This window comes from Pseudophryne corroboree, chromosome 6 (assembly GCF_028390025.1).
Source record: "Pseudophryne corroboree isolate aPseCor3 chromosome 6, aPseCor3.hap2, whole genome shotgun sequence".
In the NCBI taxonomy this organism is placed as follows: domain Eukaryota; kingdom Metazoa; phylum Chordata; class Amphibia; order Anura; family Myobatrachidae; genus Pseudophryne; species Pseudophryne corroboree.
Window position 1 is genome coordinate 571,844,883 of NC_086449.1, and position 24,118 is coordinate 571,869,000.

Consider the following 24,118-nt stretch of genomic DNA (forward strand, 5'->3'; position numbering starts at 1 on the left):
GCTCAGGAAGTGCGAGACATGTTAGACTCCCCATCAAAATTAATGTCACATACCATTATGACAAATAGGAATCCATCCCAAATAGAAGAGATGACATCTCAGATACCAGAGTCACTTTGGACAAAAGACGGACAAGACACTGGATTAATGGCAAACGTAGCTCCAGTAGTTGTACAAGTAAAAGATGGTAGGATAGCTCCAAAAATCCCACAGTACCCTCTGAAGCCAGAGGTGGAGTTAGGAGTTTACCCAGTAATAGAGCGCTTGCTACAACAGGGCATTCTGGTAAGAACGTCCAGCACTGCTAATAGTCCCATCTTCCCTGTGAAAAAGAGTGGGGGGAGGGGTTACAGACTAGTGCAGGATCTAAGGGGGATTAACAAAATAGTTGAGAGTCAGTTCCCCGTAGTGCCAAATCCAGCTGTCATCCTAATGCAAATCCCTCCCACTGCCAAATTTTTCACTGTTATTGACCTCTGCTCCGCTTTCTTTTCGGTACCTCTGCACCCTGACAGCCAATATTTGTTTGCATTTACATACAGAGGAGTCCAATACACGTGGACTCGATTACCCCAAGGTTTCATAGATAGTCCAAGTATATTTTCTCAGGCTTTGCATGATTGTTTACAGTCTTTCCAACCAGACAGTGGATCAGTATTGATACAGTATGTGGACGATTTATTACTGTGTTCAGATTCACTGGAAGCATCTCTGAAGGATACGAAACAGCTCCTGTTTCATCTTTCAGACACAGGACACAAGGTGTCCAAAGACAAGTTACAATTATGCCAAACTAAGGTAAAATATTTGGGACACTGTCTAACACAAGGACTGAGACACCTGACCGCTGATAGAATCCAAGCAATTAGAGACATGACTCTGCCACAAACCCAGCAACAGATCAGAACGTTTTTAGGAATGTGTGGGTATTGCCGTAATTGGATCCCAGGGTTTTCCATTTTGGCGTTACCTTTGCAGGAAATGGTCTCCTCAAACAAACCTGATAGGATTTCGCATACAGACGAGTCCGAAACAGCATTTGAGAGACTCAAACAGTGCCTAACGCAGGCACCAGCACTAGGTATGCCAGACTATGGGAAACCCTTTGAACTATACGGAACAGAAAGTGCTGGTTGCGCGGCAGGTGTACTAACCCAAAAACACGGTGATGCCAGCAGGCCAGTTGCATACTACAGCGCTCAGCTAGACACGGTAGCGCGATCCCTCCTCACATGCTTGCGAAGCGTTGCTGCGATAGCATTGCTAGTGACAAAAAGCGAAGATGTCGTGCTAGGTCACAACCTCACAATCCATACGCCACATGCAGTATCAGCCTTATTGAATTCTGCCCAAACCAGACACGTCTCATCAGCGAGGTTTACAAGATGGGAATTGGCACTAATGGCCCCCGTAAACATCACCATAAGGAGATGCAGTGCATTAAATCCTGCAACGTATCTCCCAGGTGTGCCTGGTCAGGCACAAAGGGTGGAAGGTGAGAGTGATGGGGAAGGAGGATTTAATACAAAGGAAGATACACATGATTGTATGGAATATTTGACCCAAAATTTTACCGCAAGGCCTGACATCAGTGACAACCCACTGGAAGATGCAGAACTCACGTTCTACACGGACGGTAGTTGTCATAGACAGTCAGACTCGGGAGACTTGTGTACTGGATACGCAGTCGTAGATGACCAAGACACCATAGAAGCGGAACCGCTAGGCCCACCTCACTCAGCCCAGGTTGCTGAACTGGTCGCCCTAACCAGAGCATGTGAATTGGCTAAGGGTAAGTCAGCCAATATCTACACCGATTCTAGATACGCATTCGGAGTAGTCCATGATTTCGGAGCCCTATGGCGTCTCAGAAATTTCATGACGGCCGCTGGTACACCGGTAGCGCATGCAACTCACATAAAAAGGCTTCTAACAGCGATACAGGAACCCGACAGAGTGGCTGTTATCAAATGTAAAGCACACACATATAGCCAAGACCCGGTATCACTTGGTAACAGCCGAGCAGACGAAGCTGCTAAGTTAGCAGCTGCTACCCCCATACAGACAGACACCACACAATTGATGGTATTTAATACCATTAACACACAGAAGTTGTGTGAAATGCAAAATTTGTGTTCCACACAGGAAAAGGCAGTCTGGAAGGCAAAGGGATGTGGCCAGGAGTCCTCAGGACTCTGGACGGATGGACATGGTAAACCAGTGGCCCCCAGAGCATATCTTCCATGTCTGGCTGAAGCAGCTCACGGGCTGACTCATCTAGGCAAGGAAGGGATGTGCAAATTGGTAAGAGCCTATTGGTGCGCCCCAGGATTCTCCTCTCATGCGAGTAAAAGAGCAATGTCATGCCTTACCTGTTTGAGAAAGAATATTGGAAAGGCAATACCTACAGAACCATCCCATATCCCACCTGCCGGCGGCCCTTTCCAGGTAATACAAATTGACTTTATACAATTACCCCCTTGTCGGAATTTGAAATATGTACTTGTTTGTATAGATGTTTTCTCAAATTGGGTCGAAGCATTTCCTGCGGCTACAAATACCGCTATGTTTACTGCTAAGAAAATTGTGCAGGAATTTGTATGTAGATATGGTATCCCTAGAATAATCGAAAGTGATAGGGGTACCCATTTTACAGGTGATGTCTTTCAAGGAATGTGTAAGTTGATGGGAATTGATAGCAAGCTGCACACTCCGTACCGTCCACAGGCGAGTGCGAAGGTCGAAAGAGTGAACAGCACTATTAAAAATAAATTGAGTAAAGTGATGGCAGAGACAGGATTGACATGGCCAGAAGCTTTACCCATTGTATTGTACAGTATCAGAACCACTCCCAGGTCCCCTCTTAATCTGTCTCCCTTTGAAATCTTGTTTGGTCGACAACCGCATGTTATGATTAACCCTCAGGATGATTTGAAATGTAACAATGAAGTAACGGTAAAGTACTTGATTAACATGAGTAAACAGTTAAGGAATCAAAATGATAATCTGAAGTTGGTGATTCCTGATCTACCTGATAGTAATTGTCATGACATTGAACCTGGGGATTATGTAATGATACGGAATTTTCTACGCTCAGGTTGCCTTATTGACAGATGGGAAGGACCATACCAGGTCTTATTGACTAGCACTACAGCACTGAAGGTTGCTGAGAGAGAGACTTGGGTCCATTCATCCCACTGCAAGAAGGTTGCTGATCCAGAGAAGTCCCGTGATAAGGAACAGACGGTAGAGGTTGTATCACTAGAGTGTCTGTTCCAGGAGGACTGAGGCGGCACCTGAGCCTTGAAGACCGAGAGCTGTTGTCGACTCCCCACTCCCTTTTATTGTTTTCCTCCACTTCCCATCCCCTCTCCCTCAAATTTCTTTTTCCTCCTTCTCATTTTTCTCCGTTTCCTCCTATAAGATGGACTTGCCCCAAGAGACTGTGATCCGGATTTTCCTGTTGACCATGATGTTGACCAGAGCAGTCTGTTCCGGCGAGAGTACCATGGAGGTCGATAGAGGTTCTGGAATGGGTTCTGACGATAAAGATGGAGGCGTAGTTTTCCAAGATCAACCTAACCAACAAGCAAAGGCGAGTATCAGAAAACGATCCGATAGCATTGACCATAGAAGAAATTGTGACGGATTGTTAGCTGAGGAAAACTGTATCTGTAGGCTCTGTAACAATGTCATTGAAGATGGGTGCATTAAGAAATGCCAATCCAGTTTTAATATCCATATGGACCGGCATCCATTGAGTGACTATCACTCCTTAGTGGGTAATGTGTTAAACAAAACAGATTGTTGGGTATGCTCTCAAGTACCTCAAGGTCATAGCAAATCAGGGCTAGTGCCATTTCCTTTAACGATAGAGGAGGTACTTGAGTTAAATGGTGGGAGACCGGTGGACAGGAGGTTTAATATCTCCAGCCCTCCTAGTTTGAAGCTCCACCAATACCATGTGGATAGGTCCCTATTATGTTTCAACATCTCCAATCCCCGAAAACCGGGAAATTGGGAAGTATCATGGAGTAACCACACCATGACCTTTTCGCATAGAGCAGATAGAATGCCTACAGATACAGAGCTTGTACGCCACATAGCCAGTAGAGGAAAATCTTTCCGGTATAGGTACACCTTAGGAAATAGGATTACGAGAGTTGGAGAAGTATCACCAGGATACTGTGCACATATCGTACAACCTGATACGTGTATTAAGCAGATGGAAGAATTAGGGTTAGGAGATTTCACCTGGAAGGTGTGTAATATGGTTATGTCCTTCTCCGTCCCATATGTTCTCCCCGATGATGCATATTTCATATGCGGGAGAAAGGCGTACAAGTGGCTTGCCCCAAACTCTGAAGGATTGTGTTATATTGGAAAAGTATTGCCTGAAGTAATGACTGTAACACATGATAAAATGAAAGACATACATCGTGGTGCCCAAGCTCCTTATACTCACACCCATTACGAGCACGTCGTTAAAAGGCACCTGATAGAGAAGACAGAGCATCCGGCCTCTGATCTGATAAGTGAATCCACCGGGATTCAATTCTTAATCGCGTTAGATTTCACCCGCACCGCTAGAGGAGTGCTAAATTATAAATACATATCGGCGCTCGCAAATTTGTTAGATAATATCACTGAAATGTATGATGACACGTTTAGATATACTGGAAGGGAACTTCAAGCTTATAAAACAGAACTGGTGCAGCATAGAATGGTTCTCAATTACCTCACAGCAGTGACAGGCGGATATTGTGTTACATTAGCAACACAGTACGGCGTGAAGTGTTGCACGTATATCACGAATAGCACCGAGGATCCGGTCGAGGTCATAGACCAAAAGATGGACGATATTCTCCAATTGAAGTGGGAATTTCGCCGAAAACACAATCTCACTCTTGCTGCTGTAGGTAATGAGCTGACTGGTTGGGTGTCATGGTTGAACCCGCGAAATTGGTTCTCCGGTTTGGGAGACTGGGCTCAAGGAGTCATAATGGATGTTGGGAAGTTTCTCCTATGTATCTTAGGTGTTGTCATATCAATTGGCTTGATATTTAGATGCGGTCAGGCTTTAATGAAGTGCAAACATCGTACCAGGGTAATGAGTTTGAGGAGTGAGGAAACTGTAATTAACCTGGATTTGATTTATGACCCAATGATAGAAACAATGATGTGATGAAAATGCGATTTCTACGGTCCGTTTCTTTCACCTGTTTTTCTGGTTTTTCTCCAAGATAAAAAGACCCACTTGGACGAGGAAGTTGACGAGACACTATACAGACAACGGATAGACCAAAGAAGAAGTTTTGACCACTTGAGATACGGACATTTGATGAACTTTGCCATGGATCCCCAGTTTCCCTAGAATTCTTAAACTTACGCTAGCCCAACATTTTTTTGTAAATCTAATGGCATTGACAAAGCTTTTTGCTCACACCTAATGGGCAACACAGCGCAAAGAAGACGACTTTCAACTGATACCGAACAAAACTTCAACCGACAAATGTACATTAACCTGACATAGAATACCACCGCATTTACCGTAATTATGTCTTTTCTTCATTTCTACAACCCTCAGGTAATGACACACATAGTATAGGGAATACAGGCACAGATATCAGCAATCACATAGTCCCCCATTCATGTATCATCAACTAAAATGTGCTCCCCATTTTGTTCAAAATCCGAAAAGAGCTCGGTAAAGTTTGACAGCCCATCCACAGACCCGTACCACGGGATAAGAAGGAATTCAAATGTATACTTCGCAATACCTCGAAGCTTGATTTACAACACGTACGGCACGATGATACATGACCCCCCAAACATGGACTCATACACACATGCTTCTGCTATCTCACTAGGTCATACCCTCTTCCCACCTACTCCTCTCTCCTCCCTTACCCAACCATGGAAATGAATTAACCCCTGACATATATTTTTCTCCTTTTGAAATGTTTTAGAAGGTGGCAGTTAATATTGACTGCCAAAGGGTGGACTGTCAAAGTCAGAAAAATATCTCTATGCACACTACCATATTTGCACCTCACACAGGTCCGTGCTGCGCATGCGTACGCTCTCCCGTACGTGCGCATACCCACAGTCGCGGGCACCCACAGGCGCATGGTATGCGTATTTACGGTAGAGTTTATGCGATCGTAGCGTGCGACTCAATCATTACATATTTTCACTAATAATGTATTTTGTAGATCATGGTCCCTTTGATAGATTCTGAAAGTTTGGTTAATATAGAATGTTTATGAACAGAGGAATCCCTCTTTGTTTGATACGAAGGGTCAGACAGGAGTAATACAGTGGTGTTTAGTATCCATCGGAAGAATATTTAATTAGAAATATTCCGGTGTTGGTTTGAAGCAGATCAATCGCTCGTGCGAATAGTTATGGACATAAGAAGTTTATGAACATTTACTTTATTTGCACTTTATTACCCATGCGGCGGGAAACCCAGTTTCCCTCCCACCTGAGCAGTTGGAAATAGTCACAGCCCACCTGTATGAATCAACCTATGACCTTTTGTTATAATGCGAAGCCGAATTCCTGTGTCCAATGAACAATGAGATTGTAGGGACCATTGAATTGTATTGTGTGTGGGGCATAAATAGGCAGGCCGACCGTATCCAGTTCACTCTCTTCAACGGTTCTCATTGCTGATAATCGGGAGCTGGATATCGAGGCGCATGCGATCGTTTCCCTTTGTGCGTAAGTTTTCTCCGTAATCATATTGTCTTACTGTGAGCCATCTCTCTCTCTCTCTCTCTACTCTATCTCTCTCTTATTTTCCCTTTATTGTATTGTATTGTATTTCCTGTGTAGTTTATCTGGTTAGTTGGTTTATGTTATATTGTAGTGTATCATTTGTACTGTGATTCCTTTTGCAAGTATAATAGTTAAAATACATATAATAGGTTTTGGACCCTAAGCCCAGGTATCTGTGTATTCTTTATAGGGTTAAGTATTCTCTGAGCGTCGGTGACGCTCAAGCAGCTTTGTAGTTAATCAGGTTACACCAGGTTGCACTTACACTCTGTCTCCACACTAAGGTATACTGTGTATCTCGTTGTTAAAGGTATAGATATAAAGGTTTTAACGTTGTAAGCGTCTGCACCGCTGGTGATCTCCTCGTGGTCCCGAGCGTACGCTACGCTATAGCGAATCATCACGTTAGCCGGCAGCCAATAGCGTGCCTGCCTGTGATCACTGGGCCGTAAGCGAACGTGACGCTTGAGCGTCTCGACTACGGTTGAGCGATCGCTACACAACTTGCGTACCCTTACGGTACTTCTTACGTAGATAGCGTATAGTGTTCTTAGACCTCTTAAAGTGTTTTATATACGATAAATATTTAGCTTTATCACCATAAACACAGGTGCAGGAGTGGCGATGGCCCCTGATGCAGGAGTGACCATAAACACAGGTGCAGGAGTGGCGATGGCCCCTGATGCAGGAGTGACCATAAACACAGGTGCAGGAGTGGCGATGGCCCCTGATGCAGGAGTGACCATAAACACAGGTGCAGGAGTGGCGATGGCCCCTGATGCAGGAGTGACCATAAACACAGGTGCAGGAGTGGCGATGGCCCCTGATGCAGGAGTGACCATAAACACAGGTGCAGGAGTGGCGATGGCCCCTGATGCAGGAGTGACCATAAACACAGGTGCAGGAGTGGCGATGGCCCCTGATGCAGGAGTGACCATAAACACAGGTGCAGGAGTGGCGATGGCCCCTGATGCAGGAGTGACCATAAACACAGGTGCAGGAGTGGCGATGGCCCCTGATGCAGGAGTGGCGATTAACCATGATGCAAGAATGACGATAGAACCATGATGCAAGGGTGGAAATAACCACATGTGCAGGAGTGGCGATGAGCCTTGATGCAGGAGTGACCATAAACACAGGTGCAGGAGTGGCGATGACCATTTGAGGACAAAAATACTGTTAAAATTAAACTAATTAATGACTGAAATATCATGGCAAAGAGCTGGACCGGATGGAATTTTTTTTATTTTTTTAACAATCTCTGCTTACCTTGTTTCAGAATGTTTGTGAACCCAGATGCAGGAGTGACTTATTGCCAAAGCCGAACTCGGGGGAGATGACGACGACATATTGCACATCATACCTAATGTGCACTGTGAACTAGACCTAGCCAACCTGTGGCTCTACAGCTGTTGTGAAACTACACATTCCAGCATGCTGTGCCACCGTTTTAGCATTACCTAATAGCAAAACTGTGGACTTGTAGTTTCCCGACAGTGGGCGAGCTGCTGGTTGGCCATGCCTGGTGTGGACAGTGATAGCTGGGACGCACGCTGTGGACGTTAGGTTTTCACGCGCTGCAGAGCTTGATCAAAATTAGATGAGCACATTTGCCTGATGATCTCCTTTTGATCAGGGAAATTATTTAAATATATAGATACTGTATGTTATGTATGTATATTTTAAATAATATATATTACACTTGAAAAATCCTTTTTTAATATCCTATTTATATTTATTAATATTTTCTTTATCTGCCTGCATTATTTTTCTGCCATAACGCCATACAAAAATTAAGGAAAAAAAAGTGTCTGCTCTCCTGCTAAATTGCTGAAGACAAGAGATTTTTAGGTTTACTTACTAGAGCTCTTAGTCCTCATTCAGTGCATGGTATCTCATTTAAATATGTGAAAAATTGTCATGCCAAAGAGCTACAATAAAATACAATAGCTACGAATCCTATCTCACTCTAGGCGAGATGCAGCAGCAGGACCGATTACCTGAATACTGCCCAGCTGCAGCAGGTCCTGCCTGCATGTCAGGCTCCGGAGCCTTACCTCCGGCGGGTGTTCCCGGGGGTTGCCGTCCCGCTGGTTGGCGCGGCTGCGGCGACAGGGAGCTGCTGGCGGCGGGTCCCCCTGGACGGATGTGCGGCTGCAGAGGGCCGGGGGTCTGGAGAGCCGGGTTGCTGTGGCGGGGATCGCTGCGGTAAGGTCCTCTAGAGTGACACAGTATAGTTTTGTCAGAGTCAGAAGCTGGCTAAAGCTGTGTGCTAATCTGAGTGGTGTCTCCTGTGCTGGGGGCAGCCATGTTGGAGACCAGAGCATCACCAATTAAGTTCCCATTCTGTGTCCAGCCAATCCTGCGTGTTCTCCCCTTACAAAAGGGGGGCTTGCCCAGAGGGAGAGTGCCAGTGCTTCAAGTTACCTCCTTGTGAAAGGTTCTCAAGCTCTGTGCTCCCAGGTTACTTCTGGTTCCCTGGTCCTGGTTGCTCTCATCCATCGGTTACCTAAACGCTGCTGCAGTCCTGCTGTCTAAGTCCGTCGCTGCTCGTGGAAACGCTCACGGGGTCCCAGGTCGTAGAGGAGCTCTAGGTGCTAACGCCAGTTCTCGCAGACGTCTTCATTTCTTCAAAGTCCAAGTTCTTCAGCCTCGTCTTTCAATCACAAACCACAGTCCTCATTTCTTCAAAGTCCAAGTTCTTCAGCCTCGTCTTTCAATCACAAACCACAGTCTTCATTTCTTCAAAGTCCAAGTTCTTCAGTCTCGTCTTTTAATCACAGTCTTCAGTTCTTCTTTACCGGAGTTCTTCAGCTTCACTCTTCAAGTTATTTAACCATAGACTTTAATTCTTTCAGTTTCGTCAATTTCTTCAATATTCGTGTACAGCCTGTTATTCATTAAAACTACAGTTACTGTACCTTTCTATGGAGTCCTCCTTTTCCTTTACGCCCTCCGGCCAACGTTAACAATTAGTTTGGCCTCAACCCCATGAGGAGGAATTACATTCAGCCACCTCGTTTACTCTCCTCACAGGTAGCTGTCCCTTCAGCCAAAACCTGGTTGTCGGAACCCCAACTTACTCCGAGCGTGACAATGCACTCTCATCCCCCTGTCCGGCCAGGTCTGACATCACCGGTGGCACATGCACAGTGGAGATAAAGTTTGCACAGAGAAGCGAGGTTTATCTCCGGGAACTTCATGGGAAGAGACCATTACTACAAGGTCTGTCCCGGAATTAAGTTCAATTTAAAAGGTGCAGTAATAGTGTTGAAATATGCCACGATAACATGCAGTATTTTTCAAAGTATTACTGCATTTGTTTCCTAAATATAGCCCTAAATCCTCTAATACAGTCATCTTACATTCCCATACACTAGGCTGCTAAGCAACATAATGAATATTTGTCAACAATGTGAAAAGAAAATCCCTTCTTTAAAAAAAGAAAGATAGAAACACTTGGCAGAGTTGAGCGCAGGCAAGCTCACACATGCCTCCTTCAGCTATATTAATTAAATCTCAAGCAGAATCTAGTGTTTACGGGCCTAATTCTGAGTTGATCGCAGCAGCAAATTTGTTAGCAGTTGGGCAAAACCATGTGCACTGCAGGGGGGACAGATATAACATGTGCAGAGAGAGTTAGATTTGGGTGGGGTGTATTCAAACTGAACTCTTTATTGCAGTGTAAAAATAAAGCAGCCAGTATTTACCCTGCACAGAAACAAAATAATCCACCCAAATGTAACTCTCTCTGCAAATGTTATATCTGCCCCCCCCCTCCCCCTGCAGTGCACATGGTTTTGCCCAATTGCTAACAAACTTGCTGCTGCGATCAACTCAGAATTACCCCCTACAAGTAGACAGTTCTGCTACTGGTGTAGTCAGTAGCGGATCTTGCCACGGGCAAGCAGGACTTTTGCCCGGGGCGCCGCCTTCCGGAGGGCGCCGCACCAGGGCAAGATCCGCTGCTGCTGTGTGCCCCCCCGCTGCCCGCTGCCTCTGTGAAGGGAAACTAGACGCGTACGCGTCTAGTTTCCCTTAGTGGAGAGGTCCTTTACTGTGCGGTGCGCGATGACGTCATCGCGCATCGCACAGCAAAGGTCCTCTTCACGAAGGGAACTAGATGCTACACGTCTAGTTTCCCTTCGTGGAGAGGACCTTTGCTGTGTGGTGCGCGATGACGTCATCGCGCACCGCACATCATTTCAGTCTGTACAGGGGGCGTAAATGACCACGCCCCCATGTACGAAGCCACACCCCCTATTGCCGCCCGGGGCGCACAGAGCGCCAGAACCGGCCCTGGGTGTAGTTCATATGTAAAAAAAGCAATTGACTACGTTTCGTCATGTTTCAATTACCAGGTATGATTGTGCTCTCATATGTGCAGGTCAGAGCTGGATGACAGCAGGTTTTCCTGTAACACATCCTAAGCATTCAGTACTAACAGTGAGCTCAGCTGCACAAATACAGTGAAAGGAGATTTTTAGTTTATAGAAACTGGTGACAAAAGCAGATAATAAAAAGAGCAAGTCTCCCCACTAAGATCTTCTTCTTACGCTTGGTCCTGACTGACCGTGCTTCTACTGCTTTGTACCTTATGCTGCATTCAGACTGCAAATGCCGGATCCTACCCGGTAAGACAAACGTGTACTTACCGGGTGGGATCCGGCATTTGCACTCCGCTGCTGGCTTTCCGACCCGGCAATATACCGGGTCGGTTGCCATAACAACGGAGCGCGCAGCAGCAGCAAGCGGCGGGGGTGGAGGCGGCGTCGGGAGATGAGCTCATCTCCAGCGCCGCCTCTCCCTATCTTGTGAATGGGAACCGTGTCGCATCGACACGGCTCCCATTCACACCGCACCTGACCCGGTAATCAACCCGGGTAAAACCCTTCTTTTTTACCGGGTTGATTTACCGGGTCAGGCGACCCGCTAAATCGGCCAGTGTGCTTTCACATCGCACACTGACCCGGTTCGACACGGCAATATGCCGTGTCGGTACCGGGTTATTTGTGCGATGTGAAAGGGGTATTAGTAACGTCTGAAGTTTTTTATTTTTTATGTATCACACAAAAGACAATTGATCATTTGCTCCCAAACACGGGAAACAGGCGAAAGCGATCGTTCAAACTGGTTAAATCTGAATGAATTAACCAATTTGTATGAACAACAGTTTTTGTCCATTTTCCAATGTTTGGGAGCAAATGATCAATTGTCATTTGCTCCCATAAATTACCAGATTTTTGATGGTTGCAAAGATAATCTTTAGGTGTATTGTCATCTTAAGACAAAGTGGCCAGCTGCCATTTTTTGTAAAAAGTTAGTCATTCCAAATTTAAGTAAAAAAAAAAATAGATTAATCCCATCTAACAAAACAATTTTTGATGCGATTTCAAAGAGTTATATATCTAAACTGAAAATAAAAATAAACAGGGCTGCAGGGGGTGCAATGGCTCTCTCTGCTGAAGAACTGGTGCCTATCTGGTTCCGGCCAGCACACTTACACCTTTTTATTGTTCATAACGGCATTGGCTGTAGCCGGCAGTCAACAGAGCAACTTTTTATGGGAAGAGGTGGGATAGTGGAAAGGATGAGGGGGGATTCACAGCCTCCTCCGAGTACCTGTGCAGTGCATCTGCTTAGTTCAGTGCCTGTGCACTGACTGACTACATTATTAGAGGGTGTGTCTGACTGCACAGTGCACCATCATAATAATATAGCTACAGTATAGGGTCGACAGTTATTAGGTCGACACCAGTTGGCAGCAGCGTTTTAAGAGAGGAGGAGGCCCGGGTGCAGCCTCCTCCGTTCGGGCCCCCTCCTCTCTGCCGGCAGCGGGGAGAGTCTGAGCACTAGAGCGTTGAGACTCCACTGCGCATGCGCAGATCTCCGGGAAAATGGCACGGCGGACATTTTCCCTGAGATTTCTCTACTGCGAATGCGCAAAACTCAGTGAAAATGGCCGCTGGGCCATTTTCACGGAGTTTTAACACGGCCGTGGATGTCGCTGCGGGAATCCAGAGGGGTGAGTATTCAGAAAATGGGTGCAGCGTGTGCGGTGGGGGCCCCCTCTGGACTCAGGGGCCCATGTGCACCGCACACACTGCACCCATTATAGAAACGCCAGTGCCAGTTGGTCAACATGCACATGTTCGACAGAGTCAAAAGGTCAACAGTAACAAAAGGTTGACATGTAAAATATAGACAATGGACAAGGTCAACATGACCATTGTCGACACATCAATGGTATACTTTTTTTTTTAAACTTTTTTTTGCGGGGTACATTTTGATTCTGTTCTCATGTGTGACCACCATTTGTTGAAACGTGTCACCTAGCGAGGTCGCTGCGCTCGCCAAGCTACGGGCACGGTGTCTCACTTCGCTCTTGACACAAGGTTAAAGGTTATGATTTGTGACATGGATAGTCAATTAAGCAAAAGGTGAAAAAACATGAAATAAAACCCACAAAAATGGTGTCGACTATATGTGTGTCAACCATTCTCATGTCAACTTTAAGCACTGTTTACCTGTCAACCTACTGCCCATGTCGACCATATGGTGTCAACCTATTGAATGTCTATGTAGACACTGTTGACCTATAGTCCGGATACCATGATCCGTTTACTCCTACCAGGGACTTATCGGTAACCTCTGATCTGCTTGTTGCACATACCAATGCACTCTTCTGTGCATATATGGAAGGGGGGAAATATAGCAGCAATCTATAATCATTGAGGTGTAGCCATCCAGGGATCTATGGCCACTGGTGTGAGGATTATACCAGTGGTTTCCAAACTTTTTTGAATCACGGCGCCCTAAAATATCAGAATTTTTTTCACTGCACCCCTAGGCCAAAAATGTCCTATTGAGAAATTTAGAAATAAATATTACATTAAGTAGATTGCGTTTGTCATCCTTAGGGTCAGTTGTGTGGTGAGGAACAAGATTTGCTTCTGTTTGGCCACATATTTTATGACTGGCAGCCACCAGCACTGGTTTTGCCTATTATATTGACCATGAATAATTTGAATTGGTCCTGGACCACCAACCCAGGGCACCCCTGCAAGTGTCCCGAGGCACCCCAGGGAGCCACGGCACACAGTTTGGGAACCTCTGGATTATACTACTGAGGGGGGTCAAAGCTAACAGGAATATGCCGTAGGGGTGGGGATTATATCTGACAGCATCGAAATTACAAGGGACTGCTATGGGGGTTGAAGGGGTAAATTATTAAAGGGGATTCTACAAAAACAAATAAAATATGCTAATGGATTAGGGTGGATAATGTTACATAGGTCTTCTAGGCATGATGCAGACAGGGAAACACTAGACACCAACTGGGTGTATTTTTGCAATAATATTATTAAATACTAGGTGATTCATCACGCCCTATGGGCGCTCATCACACTGTTGTAAGGGGCTACGCCCCCTTAACCCTTGCACGCCCTTCTGTTGCGCAATATTTTTATTATATGGAGTATTACCTCCAATCATAATTGTGTGAGTGGTTAAATATTGCATGGACAAAGGGCGTGCAATGGTTAAGGGGTCGTAGCCCCTTGCAACGGCGTGAACTGCGCACGCAGGGCCTGATGAATCACCTAGTAGGTGCTGTGGTTGGGGGAGTGGCGGGTGCAGGGGTGCCACAGATGGGGGAGGGGTTCTGGGGGTGCCACGGGTGGGGGAGGGGCAGGTGTGGGGATGCCACGGGTGGGGGAGGGGCTGTTTGCGGTGGTGTCGTGGGTGGGGGAGGGACAGGTGCGTGGGTGCCGCTGGTGGGGAAGGGGATCCGGAGCCAACGTGGGGGGGGGGGGAGCAGTTGCGGGGGTATAGTGGGTGGGGGATGGGCGGGTGCAGTGGTGTCGCGGGTGGGGGAGGGGCAGATGTGTGGGTCCCACGGGTGGGGGAGGGGGTCCAAAGCCACCGCGGGTGGAGGAGGGGCAGGTGCGTGGGTCCTGCGGATGGGGGAGGAGCAGTTGTGGGGGAGTCGCGGTAGGGGAAGGGGTCTGGAGCCACCTGCGGGTGATGGAGGGGGTGTGTGGGGGTGCCGCGGATGGGGCACGGAGGTACTGTGAGTTGGGGAGGGGCGGGTAATGCTTCTCCTGCTTCTCCTCCTGGAAGCAGCTAGGCTGCTGTCCTCCCTTTGGCAGTGGCTCTCCCGGAGACTCGCACAGCAGCCAGTCACTATTGTTAGCGCCGGTGGCCCAACGCGCTGCATTACAGTGAAGAAGATGCACCCAATAAACTACAGCTCCCAGCAGCCCTTAGCGGTGGAAAGCTTCGGCGCTAAGGGCCTCTGGGAGCTGTAGTTTATTTAGTGCATCTTCTTCCCTGTAATACGGCGCGTTGGGACACCGGCGCTAACAATAGTGACTGGCTGGCAGAACTGACTCACTCGCTGAATCAATGTAAAAGGTGAGAGTGCTGTGCAGTGTCAGTGACACTGCACTGTCACCTTTTACATTGATTCAGCGTCCAGAAATTACCATCTGCGATGTCATCCACTCTATCCATTACATTAGCCATCTCGGGGCTTCCAGGCCGGCAGCCCAGGTGCTGTGTTGTGGAGTCAGGGCCTCTGGGCGCGGCTGTGGCGGGGATGCACTTCTGTGACATCACGCGCATAGGAGGCTACGGGACTCAGAGTATGCGGCACAGGGAGGGCTATGAAAGCCTTCTGCTGCGCCGCTTACATACACATCTATGCCGGTGGCCTCAACAGCTTTTATTCCACCTGCGCTGCGGCTAAGGAGTGGGGATTGTTGATGCCGGAGGGGGCAGGCGTACTGGCAGCAGGTCATAGGACGCTGCAGTAAAAGGACTCCCCCCCCCTATCTACAGTGCAGAGACTTGCTTCATATCCTCCAACTGTACCTTTTTGGCAGGTACAATTCCATTTTTTATGGTCTGTACAGATTTTTGGCTCTCCAAACTTCCATTGAAAGTATAGGGAAAGGGGCGTGGCCACACCACTTTACCAATGACCACGCCCCCTTTTCACATTTGTAGTGATTTTTATGTCTAAATTGTTGGAGGGTATGTTGCTGCAGATGCAGTGGACCTATTTTGGGGTGTGGGCCTGGAGCTGCAGCTCCATCAGCCCCATTGTTAATCCTGCTCTGGGAACACACAGCAGCCAAAGGGCAGAGCCTCCCATTGTGTGTAACCTGTGTGGGAGGGTGTTTCTCTCCCAATCAGCTGTGGACTGGGTGTGATAGACCTGCCACTAACCCAATGAGAGCTCCTAGCCACACCCAGCGTTATACACACAGGCACAGAGTCACAGATCTGGGCTATTATATAGGAGATTCTTTTAAATAGGTATTACCTAGTCAGTTCATAACAAAAAAAAACATACATTTCTAATATTTGTTAAAAATATTCCCCAGTTACGTGTTGATGTCCTTATGAATGATGAGGCGAATATTAGTTGGAAACGGAATGACCATTATTCACTATTTCTCCCTCTGCTTGGTAGTGATGTTTCAGGATGTCCAAGCACCAAAAGCTGGAATGTGTTATATTATATGTGGAAAGGGGTACAGTACTAGGAAGCCTGTCACTTTCTCCATGGCCATGACATGGCCTTTCTGTAATCCAACACAGTGCTGACCCTTTGGTTCCTCAAGATGTTGATAATAAAGTAAATTTAATCCTTGCCAACCCTCAGGTACTACATAATGATATCTTATGTCTTTATGGGTTCCTGTGTACTCCCCGTTATGTGGCAGGCAAGACGACTGGTATCATGCAATGGGTGCTTCAGTTCCCACACTTGCAAGATCATGATTTTGTAGATGTTTTACTTTATGCAAATTAAGCAATACATCTGAGAGTACGTTATAGGGGTCATCTCTCCCAGTCTATGCGTTTTCTTATTGGTATACAACAAACACCTCACTGACTGTAATGTGCTGCCTCTCTATCTGCTTGCGGGGTTGTCGGCATTAGTATAAGTTTTGCCATCAGGTAAAATACGTTGGCACCCCTACTTAATTTGTCCACCTCTCACCAGAATGGGCTGTGTTTGGGACCCCTTATTTAGGTACAGCATTTATGAGTAGATGGATAAAATTGCTGTTGCTAATTTTCGGCTGCAGCCAACACACATATACAGATTTTCCAAAGTGTTAGAGTGGTGGGACTCAGTGGGGGGAGAAGGGCAGCATGATGATGATGATGATGATGATAATAATAATAATAATAATAATAATAATAATAATAAAGCGAGTCGTTCACTGTTTCCTATATGCATCCTGCAGCTGTGACAGATAAACATAAGGATATCTTCCACAGCTAATTATACAATTAGGTGTTCCTGTTCCAGACATAAAATGTTTAACCAAGCTGGCAAGGGCATATTCTATTTATGACAGAGGGCATAATTCAACATGGTTCCGTGAAAAAATAATAATAAAAATCGCACATCTACGACCCATTACACTGACATGCGGCCTTACCCCTCCCCCCCCCCACAAACATGCGAAAGCATTGTAGGATGGCGATGTTTTCGCATGATTAGGGTTGCCCTCTGCCTACATAGCCTAGCTTCTAAAGGCAGACGTCAACCCACTATCTTTTGGGTCGCAGCGGCTGCGCGTGACATCATGTAGCTGCCACGTCCCGCCCCACAAACAGCCCAACCGAATTGTGAAGCAGTTCTACCCAGTAATATAATGAAACACACGGGTCCTTTTTCTGTGTGAAGGGTTAACCCGAGTTGAAATTCCCGGGACTTCGACCCTGGAATTTACCAGGGTTGGAGACCCGGAAATTTTGACCCGGGTTGACCCTTTCACACAGACAAAATACCCATGTTGATCTGCAAATTACCAGGTCGAAATTTAATTTGCTTGTCTTTGTGAAAGGGGGTCAGGCAGAGACCAGCAAAACTACCCAACATTGAAATGCCCGGTAACTGCCGGGACTTTCAGACATTTCTGTCTGAAAGTGGTATTACAGAATAATGGCCCCCATTTATCAACGAGTTTCCTTGCTGGAAACTTGTTTTAGGTGGTAAATGGATCCAATTTCTATTTAACAAGGCTAATAGTGCTGCTATCTAGCAGCGTTATTAGCCTTTCATTTTCCCTATACTGCTGCACACTAAAGTCTATTTAACAATGAGCGCTATTTCTGAATTAGCGCTCGCTTACCTAAAATGCCTTCCTCTGCTCCGGGCAGACGTTATGGACACCACTGCAGCGGTGTCCGTCCTGCCCTCCGGCTCCCCCCTCCCGTAGCAATCATGGCATGCATCACGCCTGCCGGGTTGCTATAGAGCCGGATAACCAAAATGGCCGCCGCGTCCGGAAATCACTACCGCGCATGTGCCGGGAATTAGCATAAACTGGCGCATGCGCGGTAGGAGGCCAGTCCGGGGACACAGTTAATTCGTCAGTGCTGATGTAAGGTAAACATCAGCGCTGACGCGGCAAATACCGCATTCACTCTCCGTGGCATAGGCTCTTCTTAATTAGAAGGGCGCGATGCCACTATAGCACGGCGAGTGAAAACGGTATTTACCACTTCACAAACTGCTGCTTGATAAATAAGGGCCAATGTATGCTATTAATGACCAATCACATAAAAGAGTCACACCTCAAATATAAGTGGTATTAAATATAAACCAGTCACAGGAAATATCATCTATTGCATAGCTGATCAGTTCCAAAAGGAAAAAAAACAGTACAAATGTTTCTCTTTCTCCCATCTGGAAAAGCTCCCAGCACCTGTTGTGCACAGTGGTGAGATATGTGAGAAAGGAGTCACCAAGCATGAGAAACACAGTTTGCAAGGACACAAACTCCTTATTCAAACATTTTATATATTTAACATTAACCTTCCAGATTCCATTAAAATGAACACTAAAACTACCACACTCTCCCATCTAATGGTCTTCAGCAACACAATGCTTTGCTTAACACACAAAACCCACATGCAGGCCCGGTGCTGACCGCTCAGCAAAGGGATGCAGTGCAGGGAGGTGCCAGGGTGGAGAGGCGCTCTCCCTGCTCTGCATCTCAGTGCTGACCGGCTGCTGATGTCCCTGCTACTGCTGCCGGCTTCTGTCACACTCTATGACATGCAGCGGCGCCGGTAGCACAAAGCCTCCTCTCCCCCTCGCCCCCGGCAGCACAAAGCCTCCTCTCCCCCTCCCCTCCACTGTGTGACAGTGCATTGGCTGGGCGGGATCAAAAAGGGGGTGGAGCTAGATGGGAATAAGGGGTGGAGCTAGACGGGACCAGGCTGCAGCAGGAGGATGAGCTGCTGCAGCTTCGGCCAGCCAGACTTCCTTAGGTAAGCGTCTGGAAAGAGAGTGAGTGTGTGCGCGTATGTGTATACAGTATCTGTGTATATGTGTATGTGTCTAATGTATGTACAGTATATATGTGTGTGTATATAATAAGAATTTACTTACCGATAATTCTATTTCTCATAGTCCGTAGTGGATGCTGGGGACTCCGTCAGGACCATGGGGATTAGCGGGCTCCGCAGGAGACAGGGCACATCTAAAAAAGCTTTTAGGTCACATGGTGCGTACTGGCTCCTCCCCCTATGACCCTCCTCCAAGCCTCAGTTAGGTACTGTGCCCGGACGAGCGTACACAATAAGGAAGGATCTTGAATCCCGGGTAAGACTCATACCAGCCACACCAATCACACCATACAACTTGTGATCTGAACCCAGTTAACAGTATGATAACAAAACGAAGTAGCCTCTAAAAAGATGGCTCACAACAATAATAACCCGATTTTTGTAACAATAACTATGTACAAGTATTGCAGACAATCCGCACTTGGGATGGGCGCCCAGCATCCACTACGGACTATGAGAAATAGAATTATCGGTAAGTAAATTCTTATTTTCTCTAACGTCCTAGTGGATGCTGGGGACTCCGTCAGGACCATGGGGATTATACCAAAGCTCCCAAACGGGCGGGAGAGTGCGGATGACTCTGCAGCACCGAATGAGAGAACTCCAGGTCCTCCTTAGCCAGAGTATCAAATTTGTAAAATTTTACAAACGTGTTCTCCCCTGACCACGTAGCTGCTCGGCAAAGTTGTAATGCCGAGACCCCTCGGGCAGCCGCCCAAGATGCGCCCACTTTCCTAGTGGAATGGGCCTTTACAGATTTAGGCTGTGGCACGCCTGCCACAGAATGTGCAAGTTGGATTGTGCTACAGATCCAACGTGCAATCGTCTGTTTAGACGCAGGAGCACCCATCTTGTTGGGTGCATACAAAATAAACAACGAGTCAGATTTTCTGACTCCAGCTGTCCTTGAAATATATATTTTCAATGCTCTGACAACGTCCAGTAACTTGGAGTCCTCCAAGTCGCTAGTAGCCGCAGGCACCACAATAGGCTGGTTCAAGTGAAAAGCCGAAACCACCTTAGGGAGAAATTGAGGACGTGTCCGCAATTCTGCCCTGTCCGAATGGAAAATCAGATATGGGCTTTTGTACGATAAAGCCGCCAACTCTGAAACTCTCCTGGCTGAAGCCAGGGCCAATAGCATGGTTACCTTCCATGTAAGGTATTTTAAATCTACCGATTTTAAAGGCTCAAACCAATAAGATTTGAGAAAATTTAAAACCACATTCAAATCCCACGGTGCCACTGGAGGCACTATTGGGGGTTGTATATGTAGTACACCTTTTACAAAAGTTTGTACTTCAGGCACTGACGCCAATTCTTTCTGGAAGAAAATTGATAAGGCCGAAATTTGAACTTTAATGGACCCCAATTTGAGGCCCATAGACAATCCTGCTTGCAGGAAATGTAAGAATCGACCCAATTGAAATTCTTCCGTTGGAGCCTTCTTGGCCTCACACCACTCAACATATTTTCGCCAAATACGGTGATAATGTTGTACGGTCACTTCCTTTCTAGCCTTAATAAAGGTAGGAATAACTTCCTCTGGAATGCCCTTTTCTTTTAGAATCCGGCGTTCAACCGCCATGCCGTCAAACGCAGACGCGGTAAGTCTTGGAACATACAAGGTCCCTGCTGAAGCAGATCCCTTCTTAGAGGTAGAGGCCACGGATCCTCCGTGAGCATCTCTTGAAGTTCCGGATACCAAGTTCTTCTCGGCCAGTCCGGAGCCACTAGTATTGTTCTTACTCCTCTTTTCCGTATAATTCTCAGTACCTTTGGTATGAGAGGCAGAGGAGGGAACACATACACTGACTGGTACACCCACGGTGTTACCAGAGCGTCCACAGCTATTGCCTGAGGGTCTCTTGACCTGGCGCAATAACTGTCCAATTTTTTGTTGAGGCGAGACGCCATCATGTCCACCTTTGGTTTTTCCCAACGGTTCACAATCATGTGGAAGACTTCTGGATGAAGTCCCCACTCTCCCGGGTGAAGGTCGTGTCTGCTGAGGAAATCTGCTTCCCAGTTGTCCACTCCCGGGATGAACACTGCTGACAGTGCTATGACATGATTCTCCGCCCAGCGCAGAATCCTTGCAGCTTCTGCCATTGCACTCCTGCTTCTCGTGCCGCCTTGTCGGTTTACGTGGGCGACTGCCGTGATGTTGTCGGACTGGATCAACACCGGCTGACCCTGAAGCAGAGGTCTTGCTTGGCTTAGGGCATTGTATATCGCTCTTAGCTCTAGTATATTTATGTGAAGAGCCTTCTCCAGGTTTGACCACACGCCCTGGAAGTTTCTTCCCTTTGTGACTGCTCCCCAACCTCGTAGGCTGGCATCCGTAGTCACCAGGACCCAGTCCTGTATGCCGAATCTGCGGCCCACTAACAGATGGGCAGTCTGCAACCACCACAGGAGAGACAACCTTGTTCTCGGTGACAGTGTTATCCGCTGATGCATGTGCAGATGCGATCCGGACCATTTGTCCAGCAGATCCCATTGAAATGTCCGTGCATGAAATCTGCCAAATGGAATCGCTTCGTACGAAGCCACCATCTTTCCCAGGACTCTTGTGCATTGATGTACTGACACAGTTCCTGGTTTTAGGAGGTTCCTGACAAGTTCGGATAACTCCCTTGCTTTCTCCTCCGGGAGAAACACCTTTTTCTGAACAGTGTCCAGAATCATTCCCAGGAACAGCAGACGTGTCGTCGGGGTCAATTGAGATTTTGGAAGATTCAGAATCCACCCGTGTTGTTGAAGCACTACTTGGGTTAGTGCTACTCCGACTTCCAGCTGTTCTCTGGACCTTGCCCTTATCAGGAGATCGTCCAAGTAAGGGATAATTAATACGCCTTTTCTTCGTAGAAGAACCATCATTTCGGTCATTACCTTGGTAAAGACCCGAGGTGCCGTGGACAAACCAAACGGCAGCGTTTGAAACTGATAATGACAGTCTTGTATCACGAACCTGAGATACCCTTGATGTGAGGGGTAAATCGGGACATGTAGATAAGCATCTTTTATGTCTAAGGACACCATGAAGTCTCCTTCTTCCAGATTCGCTATCACTGCTCTGAGTGACTCCATCTTGAACTTGAATTTCTGTATGTACAGGTTCAAGGATTTCAGATTTAGAATAGGCCTTACCGAACCGTCCGGTTTCGGTACCACAAATAGTGTGGAATAATACCCCTTTCCCTGTTGTAGGAGGGGTACCTTGATTATCACCTGCTGAAAATACAGCTTGTGAATGGCTTCCAGAACCAACGTCCTTTCTGAGGGAGACGTTGGTAAAGCAGACTTTAGGAACCGGCGAGGAGGAGACCTTTCGAACTCCAGCATGTAACCCTGAGATATTATCTGCAGGACCCACGGGTCCACTTGTGAGTGAGCCCACTGATTGCTGAAAATCTTGAGCCGAGCCCCCACCGTTCCCAAGTCTGCTTGTAAAGCCCCAGCGTCATGCTGATGGCTTTGTAGAAGCCGGGGCGGGCTTCTGTTCCTGGGCAGGGGCTGCTTGCTGCCCTTTCTTACCCTTTCCTCTGCCTCGCGGCAGATAAGACTGTCCTTTTGGTCGCTTTTTATAGGAGCGAAAGGACTGCGGCTGAAAAGACGGTGTCTTTTTCTGTTGGGAGGGGGTCTGAGGTAAAAAAGTGGATTTGCCGGCAGTTGCCGTGGCCACCAGGTCCGAAAGACCGACCCCAAACAATTCCTCCCCTTTGTATGGCAATACTTCCATATGCCTCTTGGAATCCGCATCACCTGACCACTGTCGCGTCCATAAACTTCTTCTGGCAGATATGGACATCGCGCTTACTCTTGATGCTAGAGTACAAACATCCCTCTGAGCATCTCGCATATAAAGAAAAGCATCCTTTAATTGCTCTAGAGTCAATAAAATACTGTCCCTATCCAGGGTATCAATATTTTCAGTCAGAGAATCCAACCACACTACCCCAGCACTGCACATCCAGGCTGAGGCTATTGCCGGTCGCAGTATAACACCAGTATGTGTGTATATACTTTTCAGAGTAGTTTCCAGTCTCCTATCTGCTGGATCCTTGAGGGCGGCCGTATCAGGAGACGGCAACGCCACTTGCTTTGATAAACGTGTGAGCGCCTTATCCACCCTAGGGGGTGTTTCCCAGCGCGCCCTAACCTCTGGTGGGAAAGGGTATAAAGCCAATAACTTCTTTGAAATTATCAATTTTCTATCGGGTGTAACCCACGCTTCATCACACACATCATTCAATTCCTCTGATTCTGGGAAAAATACAGGTAGTTTTTTCACACCCCACATAATACCCCTTTTTGAGGTACCAGCAGCATCAGAGATCTGCAAAGCCTCCTTCATTGCCGTGATCATATAACGTGTGGCCCTATTGGAAAATACGTTTGTTTCTTCACCGTCGACACTAGATTCATCTGTGTCGGTACCCGTGTCGACAGACTGAGGTAAAGGACGTTTTACAGCCCCTGACGGTGTCTGAGACGCCTGAACCGGTACTAACTGGTTTGCCGGGCGTCTTATTTCGTCAACTGACTTTTGTAATGTGCTGACATTATCACGTAATTCCATAACTAACGCCATCCATTCAGGTGTCGACTCCCTAGGGGGTGACATTACCATCATCGGCAATTGCTCTGCCTCCACACCAACATCGTCCTCATACATGTCGACACACACGTACCGACACACAGCAGCCACACAGGGAATGCTCTAAACGAAGACAGGACCCCCTAGCCCTTTGGGGAGACAGAGGGAGAGTTTGCCAGCACACACCAAAAAGCGCTATAAATGTATATAAACAACCCTAGAAGGTGTTGTTTACTATATATGCGCTTTTAATATATAAATATGGCCAATTTATGCCCCCCTTCTCTTTGTTACCCTGTTTCTGTAGTGCAGTGCAGGGGAGAGTCCTGGGAGCCTTCCTCACCAGCGGAGCTG